Below are 10,545 nucleotides of genomic sequence, written 5' to 3' on the forward strand. Positions count from 1 at the left end.
CTGAAGATATTTTCACAACTATTCTTATCTGAAATCTTTTATCTCTTCGCAATATCTGCGTTACAACATAAAAAGAAACTGTGTTAGTTTCTAAATTCTAAAAAAAAAAAAAAAAATTTGAATTTAAAATAGGAATGTTTTTGAAGTAGTGTTGGGAACTGAAGCACGAGTTAGTATAATATAATGACACTTGATCAACGTGATTATATTACAGTAAGTCATGCTGAGTTTCTAATGGAACGTGATGATTCACAGAACATACCGTCATCATGTACTGTTTACACGACTCTTACATTCTACCCAATTTCCAATCATATTAAGAACATATCATCTTGATAGCTCTATATTTTCGTATATTCTGGTAATTTGCCAAATCAAGATCGTGCCATTACGATTTTCTTCTTGGAACATTAACTATGTTCATCCAAAAATTCATATCTACGAATTCTGGACCATTATCCACTTGACTTAAGGTCGGAAAGAGAAAACGAAAGCATGAAGCTCTGAAATATAATGGAGAATATAAAGCCTGATAACAACCCCGAAATTACAAACCGTGTATATCAATGCGTATAGCAATATAAAGACACGGGAGAATGAAAAACACAATAACCCCAAGGTAATGGTAGAAGAAAATAACTTCCTCCGATGGTAGATAAAAAAGAAGAATGACATATATGAAAGTTAAGAGTATATCAAGAATCAATACTGGATGAAGCATATTAACGAATGCTTTAAAGTATGAATTGGGGAGAAAGACTAGAAGGTGTGAGATGTGGAAATAAAGAAACGAAGGGGGTGGAATTATAGTAAAATATCAGACAGAGAAATCGAGACAGATTATCGCATTTAATCAAAGAAGATCCTGATTTCCTTAATCGCCGAAGAACCAAATCTTATTGCAAAGATTTTCTTTAAATTCCATGAATTCCGAAAATCAATCATAACTACGTCATCGGTTAAAACGAATATACGTTTACTCATTTCACTCTCTTGCGATAGCTTCACTTATACTCTTCGCGTAATCAAATTATTTTATCTATATTACTCAATGATGATAAAACTCTATTTATCAACTCATATTCATCATGAAAACATTTTTATAGTTAGCCATGACGACCTCGATCAAATTTCGGGACGAAATTTCTTTAACGGGTAGGTACTGTGACGACCCGGAAATTTCCGACCAAATTTAAACTTAACCTTTATATGTTTCCGACACGATAAGCAGAATTTGTAATGTTGAATCTTAAAAAGTTTGGAACTACATTCATGTAATCAATTACCCTTTGACCGTGTTCGACGATTCATGAACAATTATGTGTATATAGATATGTATATATAATATATAATATTAACTGAAAACATTAACAAAGTATTAGATATATGATACTTTACATGAACATATTTGTTTCAATATATTTATCGACAGAATTAAGAGATAATATCAAATGATTGAATTATCAGATACATTATGATATGATTACGGGCCTATGTTATGAGGTCCACTGTGATTTAAGAAATCTATTCTTTTTGACAACTCATTACTTAACCAGTATGATAAAGATAACGATATTTATATTTTATTTTATTAAATATATATAACGATTTAAATTAATATTATATATTTTTATACGCGTATTATACGTATATAGTTTTATACTTTTACTATACTTTAACTTTACCTTTACTTTACTTTTACTTTACTTTAACTTTAATAATTCATACTTTAATAATTCACTTTAATAATTCATACTTTAATAATTCACTTTAATAATTCATACTTTAATAATTCACTTTAATAATTCATACTTTAATAATTCACTTTAATAATTCATACTTTAATAATTCACTTTAATAATTTAAAAATCTATTATAAATAGAATTCAATAGGTTTCATTATTTTATAAAAACTTGAAAATATATTTCTTTAAACTCTCTCAATCGAATTACATATATATATATTTACTTAGTCCTATTTCAAGATATTATTAGTATACATAAAATACTACGACGGAGTTATATTCAGACGATTTCAAAATAAGTTTTCAAATGGGATATAGCTAAGGAAATTATGGGTTATAGCTATGAAAGTTATGGGTATTGATCGAGGGTATTGCTCGTGAGGTCAACCTAACGTTTATCATTTTCGTTGCGTCTACGTGCTTTCCTGCAATATTGAATCACAATATTGATACGTTCGTGAATCTGAGACAAACCCTGCACTTGTTCAGTGCCGTCATATACATAATTGCTACGAAATACAGTATTGTGAGTTTCATTTGCTCCCTTTTTATATATATTTTTGGGCTGAGAATACATGCGCTGATTTATAAATGTTTTACGAAATAGGCACAAGTACTAAAACTAATTCTATGTGGGTTTAAACCAGAAATATACCCTTAGCTTGGTAACATTAAACTACTTGTCTATGTACGGTAGGCGCGAATCCTAAAGATAGATCTATTGGGTCTGACAAACCCCATCCTGACTATGGGATGCTTTAGTACTTCGAGGTTATTTTAAACACACCTGATCTGGTGTACTTCAGAGGGTAAAACATGAACGTTAAGGCTTGTTACCGGGTGCCTACAACTTATAGAATACTTTTATACACTTGCGAGTGTACGGATATTTATAGAAACTGAAATCTTGTGGTCTATTACTATTACGGAAATGATGGATTATGATAAACTAATGAACTCACCAAACTTTTGGTTGACACTTTAAAGCATGTTTATTCTCAGGTATTAAAGAAATCTTCCGCTGTGCATTAGCTCATTTTAAGGATATTACTTGGAGTCATTCAAGACATACTTTGAAAGACGTTGCATTCGAGTCGTTGAGTTCATCAAGATTAATATTAAGTCAATTATAGTTGGATGTAATATGAAATGGTATGCATGCCGTCAATTTTTGATGTAAAGAAAGTTTTTCTTTTAAAAACGAATGCAATGTTTGTAAAACGTATCATATAGAGGTCAAATACCTCGCGATGTAATCAACTATTGTGAATCGTTTATAATGTATATGAACGGGTCCTTTCATTTAATCACTTTTCTACACTAATCACCCTCATGAATTTATAATTATAGTCTGATTTCATGCAAATGAGGGCATTGCATGATCTCAAGTGTGGGGAAGGGTTATAAATTCTCTCGGGTTTACACTTGGTTTATTTGCCAAATTTTGTGAAAATTTGAAAAAATTTCAACTAAATGAACTCAAAATCATGTTTGTTTATACATATTTATGAACGATAAAACTAGGTGTTAATGCCGAAATTATCGTTACCTCAAAAAGGACATAAATTTAGAAACAACCCAAAACGCTTGAATTCATTTAAAATGGGATAGAAGAGAATAAAAAGGCAAAGAAAAGAATAAATAAAAGCTAAGTGTGGGGAGAATGTACCAAGTTATTCAATTAAAAACTATCTATCACATTTTTGTATAAGAATTATTGCAGGTACTTTTGCTTTGGACGATACTAATCAGTTTTACCCGGTTTACTGTAATATATTTTAAAGAAAGATGGATCTACACGATGAATCAATTCCATCATTAAAAGGAAGTAAAGTCTTCCGAAAAAGACACGCGCTTCTTGATTTAGGTCAAGAAGTTGTCGTCCAGACCAGCTGTAGGTTGACAAAAAATCTAGAAAAGTCATCTCTAAAATCAGCAGGAAATCCACGGACCTCAGCATCAAACATGGTCGCCAAGTGGTCAGATTTATCCTAACCATGAGAAGGATTTATCTCGTATAATGGGGAGGCACCGTGCAAATTAGCTTGATAAGACTAATGAATCAGATCCCCAGAAAAGGATAATCTCCTTAAAGATTAAAAATCAGCTTTTAAGACTGATAATACTCAATCCTAGAGATTGACCTTAAAGATTGAGAATTCAAACTCATGGAATTCGATGATATCTAAACTCGAGCATGAACGAGAAAATATTTTGATCAAAAATACAAACCGATTTGTTTTCTGAAAAACCATTTTCAATGCGTTCATTACCATTGAACGTAAAATCCTAGGAATTCACCTGGAATTCATTAGGTCACCTGAACCAAATCGGGTGTCAACCGTAAGAACGGTGGTTGCATAGCATGGTCGGAGACAGGACCTTGTGCCAGACCGAAAAATCATAGGATGATCTTTGCTATTGCTCCTACCAAGGATAGTACTAGCATCCGACACGTTAAAAGACCATAATCATCTGCATGTCATTAGACATTGCCTTAACAGTTTCTTGTTCATCGCTTTCCTTTACAACCGGACGGTAGTTTACCGAAAGGTAATATACGGAACAAGTAAACTGGATGTGTGCTTTCTGATACCGGGATAGCAGTGGATTACATGAACCTAAAAGTTTTTAGCCAAAATATTGATCCACAAATATATTTTGCAACACCGATGGTGGATCAAATCAGAAAACTTATCTAGGGTAAAATCTAGATTGAATTTTCAAAAGATCAAATGTTTTCATAAAGATCCAATTTCCTTAAGGATCTACATTTTTATAGTCATGTGGGACTGTAAACCGCCTTTCAAATGTGCACTTTGCTTTGGAAACCGAAAGTAAATCGGCTATTTGATTGCAAGTGTCGTTGACCTGAACCCGAGGCAACTGTGGATGACACACCCACCTTTAACCATATCGTTACTATCATTGTTTATACCGCTTTATCAAAATCACTGATGTACAAAGTGTGAAGAATAAAAAAGTGATTCGTGTGATGTATTATATTTCAAGACTGTATTGCTTGAGGACAAGCAACGCTCAAGTGTGGGGATATTGATAAGGCTAAAAAGGAACATATATTTCATAGCATTATTCCCCAAGAAAGACAAGATTTTAGTTGCAATTGTTCCATTTTCAAGTAATATCCGTTTATATTAAATAAGTGCGAAGACAAAAGGCGAAAACGACAATTTGAAGACGCAAAGGTCCAAAAAGCTCAAATGTACAAGATACAATTAAAAAGGTTCAATTTATTGATGAGGAACGTCTAAAAATGACAAGAGTACAAGTTACAAAACGCAAAGTACACGATATAAAATTGTACGAAAGGACGTTCGAAAATTCGGAACCGGGACATGAACCAACTCTCAACGCTCGACGCAACGGTGTAAAAATTACGAGTCAACTATGCACAAGAATATAATATAATATTTAAATAATTCATAATAAGAATAATATTAAATAATAAAAAGTTGTTAATTGAGCATAGTTAAGGGGTCATAAGTGAAAATTTCAATTCAAAATTCGTCTATAAAAGAAAATGAATTCTGATCGATTTTGTACCCCTTTTCAATCTCAAAAATCTATCTCTCTCTCAATTATGTAAACGTATATATATATTTATTATAATTTTAATTTTAATTTTAATTTCAATAATAATAATTTAGTTATGTAACAAATAATTTACGGGTTTTAAGTCAGAACTCTGTCCGTGTAACGCTAAGCAATTAATCACCACTGTAAGCTATGTCTTCCCTTTTTAATTTAATGTTTAGTAGCTAAGCCGTTATTATGCTTATTTAAAACGAAGTAATCATGATGTTGGGCTAATTACTAAAATTGGGCAATTGGGCTTTGTACCATAATTGGGGTTTGGACAAAAGAACGACACTTGTGGAAATTAGACTATGGGCTATTAATGGGCTTTATATTTGTTTAACTAAATGATAGTTTGTTAATGTTAATATAAAGATTTACAATTGGACGTCCCTATAAATTACCATATACACTCGATCGGACACGATGGGCGGGGTATTTATATGTACGAATAATCGTTCATCTAACCGGACACGGGAATGGATTAATAGCCACTAGAATAATTAAAACAGGGGTGAAATTATGTACAAGGACACTTGGTATAATTGATAACAAAATATTAAAACCTTGGGTTACACTCAGTCGACATCCTGGTGTAATTACTAAACAAAGTATTAAAATCTTGTTACAGTTTAAGTCCCCAATTAGTTGGAATATTTAACTTCGGGTATAAGAATAATTTGACGAGGACACTCGCACTTTATATTTATGACTGATGGACTGTTATGGACAAAAACCAGACGGACATATTAAATAATCCAGGACAAAGGACAATTAACCCATGGGCATAAAACTAAAATCAACACGTCAAACATCATGATTACAGAAGTTTAAATAAGCATAATTCTTTTATTTCATATTTAATTTCCTTTATTTTACATTTAATTGCACTTCTAATTATCGCATTTTTATTGTTATTGTATTTAATTGCACTTTTAATTATCGTACTTTTTAATTATCGCAAGTTTATTTTATCGCACTTTTATTATTCGCAATTTCATTATCGTTATTTACTTTATGCTTTAATTTAAGTCTTGTATTTATTTTTAATATTTTACATTTGGTTTTAACTGCGACTAAAGTTTTAAAATCGACAAACCGGTCATTAAACGGTAAAAACCCCCCTTTATAATAATAATACTACTTATATTATATATTTTTGTAAAAATATAGTTTTATAAAAATATAGTGTTAAACTTCACTGCGTCCCTGTGGAACGAACCGGACTTACTAAAAACTACACTACAGTACGATTAGGTACACTGCCTATAAGTGTTGTAGCAAGGTTTAGGTATTTCCCATCCGTAAAAATAATAAAACTTGTGTAAAATTTCGTCGAATTTCGTATTAAAAATAAACACTATTTCGTACCCTCACGCTACAACATCAAATATATATAAAAAGGGAGTAATGAAACTTACCATACTGTATTTCGTAGTAAAAATACATATAACGTCATTTAACAAGTGCAAGGTTGGCCTCGGATTCACGAACCTATATTAATTATATATATTTATATGTTGGTCAATATTTGTCTAACAATTTTTGGTCAAGTCATAGTGTACCACAATCCTAATGCTCGAGACTAATATGCAAAAGTCAACTTGACCCAAAATGACTTCTAAAATTTATACGTGTTTATTATATAACTTAGCTATAGTCGTTTTATATATTTAAATATATTTATTAGATTTTATAATAATAAAACTCATTTATTAATAAAAATTTATATTAACGTTTATATATGATAAAATATACTTTTATATATCTTAAGTAGTAAAATTTATAAAGTTCACTTAATATCGTAAAACTATAGTGGTAAGTATTATTAATGTAATTATATTACGCGTGGTGAAAAATATCTTTGTATCCCCTATTTATTTGATAAAATAATATTGATCATAATAATAATAAGTAAAAGTTGTATTATTTTGTAATAATAATTATTATTATTCTATAAAAAAATAACAATATTTATATTTACTAAAAATGTTATTATGATAAAATGATAATACTAACATAATAGTAATAATGATATTTTATAATAACAATGATATTTCTATTAAAATAATAACGACGATAGTAATAATAATCATTTTAACAATAATACTAAAATTCAGTTGACTATAACTTCAAATCCGTTCATCGAAACCATTCGATATCTAAATGAAAAGTTCTTAATTTTTTGCTAGCTTTCCAATGACATGCATATCATATACCCTATCTCAGTAGCATATGTATCTAATTCAGCATTCAACAAACCTATCTAAGGACAATATCGAATGTACAAGCATGCATAATCCTATATACTCGAGCACTAGTCAGGGATACACTATTGATATATAAAAGTTAAGTTATGAATGCTCACGTATCAATATTGAGATTCAATATTGCAGGAAAGTACGTAGACGCAACGGAGATGATAAAAACTAGATTGACCTCACGAGCATACCCATGAACCATACCCATCACCTCCATAGCTATAACCCATAATTTCCTTAGCTTCGACTCATTCAAAAAACTATTTTGAAATCACTCGGACATCACTCCGTCGTAATATTTTATGTATACTAATAATATCTTGAAATAATATAGAGCAAATATATATATATATATATATATATATGTAAATCGATTAAGAGAGTTTAGAGAAATATATTTTCAAGTTTCTATGAAATAATGAAACCTATTGAATTCTATTTATAATAGATTTTTGAATTATTAAAGTGAATTATTAAAGTATGAATTATTAAAGTGAATTATTAAAGTATGAATTATTAAAGTGAATTATTAAAGTATGAATTATTAAAGTGAATTATTAAAGTATGAATTATTAAAGTGAATTATTAAAGTATGAATTATTAAAGTGAATTATTAAAGTATGAATTATTAAAGTGAATTATTAAAGTATGAATTATTAAAGTGAATTATTAAAGTATGAATTATTAAAGTATGAATTATTAAAGTGAATTATTAAAGTTAAAGTAAAGGTAAAGTAAAGTAAAGGTAAATTTAAAGTATAGTAAAAATATAAAAACTATGTATGTATAATACGTGTATAAATATATATAATATTAATTTAAATCGTTATATATATTTAATGAAATAAAATATAAATATCGTTATATTTATTATACTGGTTAAGTAATGAGTTGTCAAAAGTGATTCTAGATATTTATAAAAGTTATATACGTTTTAATAATAAAGTTCTTTTTAAACTGAAAACGTTTTTGTACGTTTGAAAATAGATTAATAGAATATTATGGAAACCAATTCTCCAATAGCTTTTGTCTAACTTTCGTAAATGACACTTTTTATTTTTATTTATAAATAGCTTTACAAATTATTCCAAATATCGTTAAGAGGAATAGATTTTTCAAATCATAGTGGACCTCTCAATAGAGACTTGTAATCATAATTCAATGTTTCTGATAATTCAATCATTTAATATATATTTTTTTAATTTCGTCGATAATCATATTGAAACAAATACATTCATATAAAGCATTATACTTTTAAATACTTTGTTGACATTTTCAATTTATAACATATACACATATACATACATATTCATATATGTTCATTTAATGGTTCGTGAATCATTAGAATTTGGTCGAGGTTTAAATGAATGTATAAACATAGTTTAAAATCCTTGAGATTTAACTTAACAAACATTGCTTATCGTGTCAGAATAATATAAAGATAAAGTTTAAATTTAGTCAAAAATTTCCGGGTCGTCACAGTACCTACCCGTTAAAGAAATTTCGTCCCCGAAATTTGATAGAGGTCGTTATGGCTAACAATGAGAATGTTATTATGACGATTATGAAGTTTTATCATGTCTAAGAAGTATGGATAAAATAATTCGATTACTCAAAGCGTATGAGGGAAGTTATCGTAAATGAAGGAAATAAGATTATAGTGATTCGTCATATCTTTTGACGTCATCACAATTGATCTCCGAATTTAAAGAAAATCTTTGTAATCTATGTTAGATTTGATGCTTCGGTGATTAAGGAGATTATGATTCTCTTCGAATTAATACGATAATCCATCTTGATTTCTCTGTCGGGTATTTCACTATAAATCCACCTCCTTCGTTTCCTTACAACTCACACCTTCTATTCTTTCTCCCTCAACTCATATTTTAAAGTATTTATCAATATGCTTCATCCAGTACTGATTCTCGATATACTCCTCACTTTCATATCTGTCATTCTTCTTTTTCATCTGCCTCCGGAAGAATCTATTTACTTCTACTATATTCTCGGTTTTATAGTGTTTTTAGTTCTTCCGTGTCTTTATATTGCTATATGCATCGATATATACGGTTTATAATTTTTGGGTGGTTGTTGGGTTTTATATCTTCCCTTATATTTCAAAGCCCCTGCTTTTGTCTTCTATAATCATTGACATCCAAGTTAATGCTCCCTTCTATTTGCTGCGATTTATACTCCAATTTCTATTTTGGAGTTTTGTCCTTTCGTTTCTTCTTCTTGTGATTAAGCAACGTTTGTAATGGTCCAGTATTCGCAGATATGAATTTCAGAATGAACATAGTTAATGTTCTAAGAAGGAAATGGTAATGGCACGATCTTGATTTGTTAATTTACCAGAATACCCTGAAAAGACCGAATCATCAAGAAAATATATTCTTGATATTTTTAGAGATTAAATAGAATACAAGAGTCGTGTAACATGGAACATGATGACGGCATGGTCTGTGAATCGTCATGTCCCATTAGAAACTCAGCATGACTTACTGTAATATAATCACGTTGATCAAGTGTCATTATATTATACTAACTCATGCTTCAGTTCCCAACACTACTTCAAAACATTCATAATTTAAACTCGAAAGTTTATAGAATATAGAAACTAATAGTTTCTTATATGATGTAACACTGATAGCGCAAAGAGATAAATGACTTCAGATAAGATTAGTTGTGAAAATATCTTCAGAAATATCGCGGATATTTATAATGAAAGATATGATAATATCTTAGAATTTCTAATATTGATGGATGATGATGAAGATTTGTCTGTAAAGGTTTAGAATAAAGAGTAAGGTATTCGTTAATGACTTTAGCAGGCACTGAATCATTTGGATTCTTTAAAGGCAGATTTAGTCTTTGTGATATGTCTACAGCCTCCTTCATAGTCTGTTCAATCCGTTTTCCAGTTCCAAACCTTCTCTTTTTCT

Source organism: Rutidosis leptorrhynchoides, chromosome 3, assembly GCF_046630445.1.
Source record: "Rutidosis leptorrhynchoides isolate AG116_Rl617_1_P2 chromosome 3, CSIRO_AGI_Rlap_v1, whole genome shotgun sequence".
NCBI lineage: Eukaryota > Viridiplantae > Streptophyta > Magnoliopsida > Asterales > Asteraceae > Rutidosis > Rutidosis leptorrhynchoides.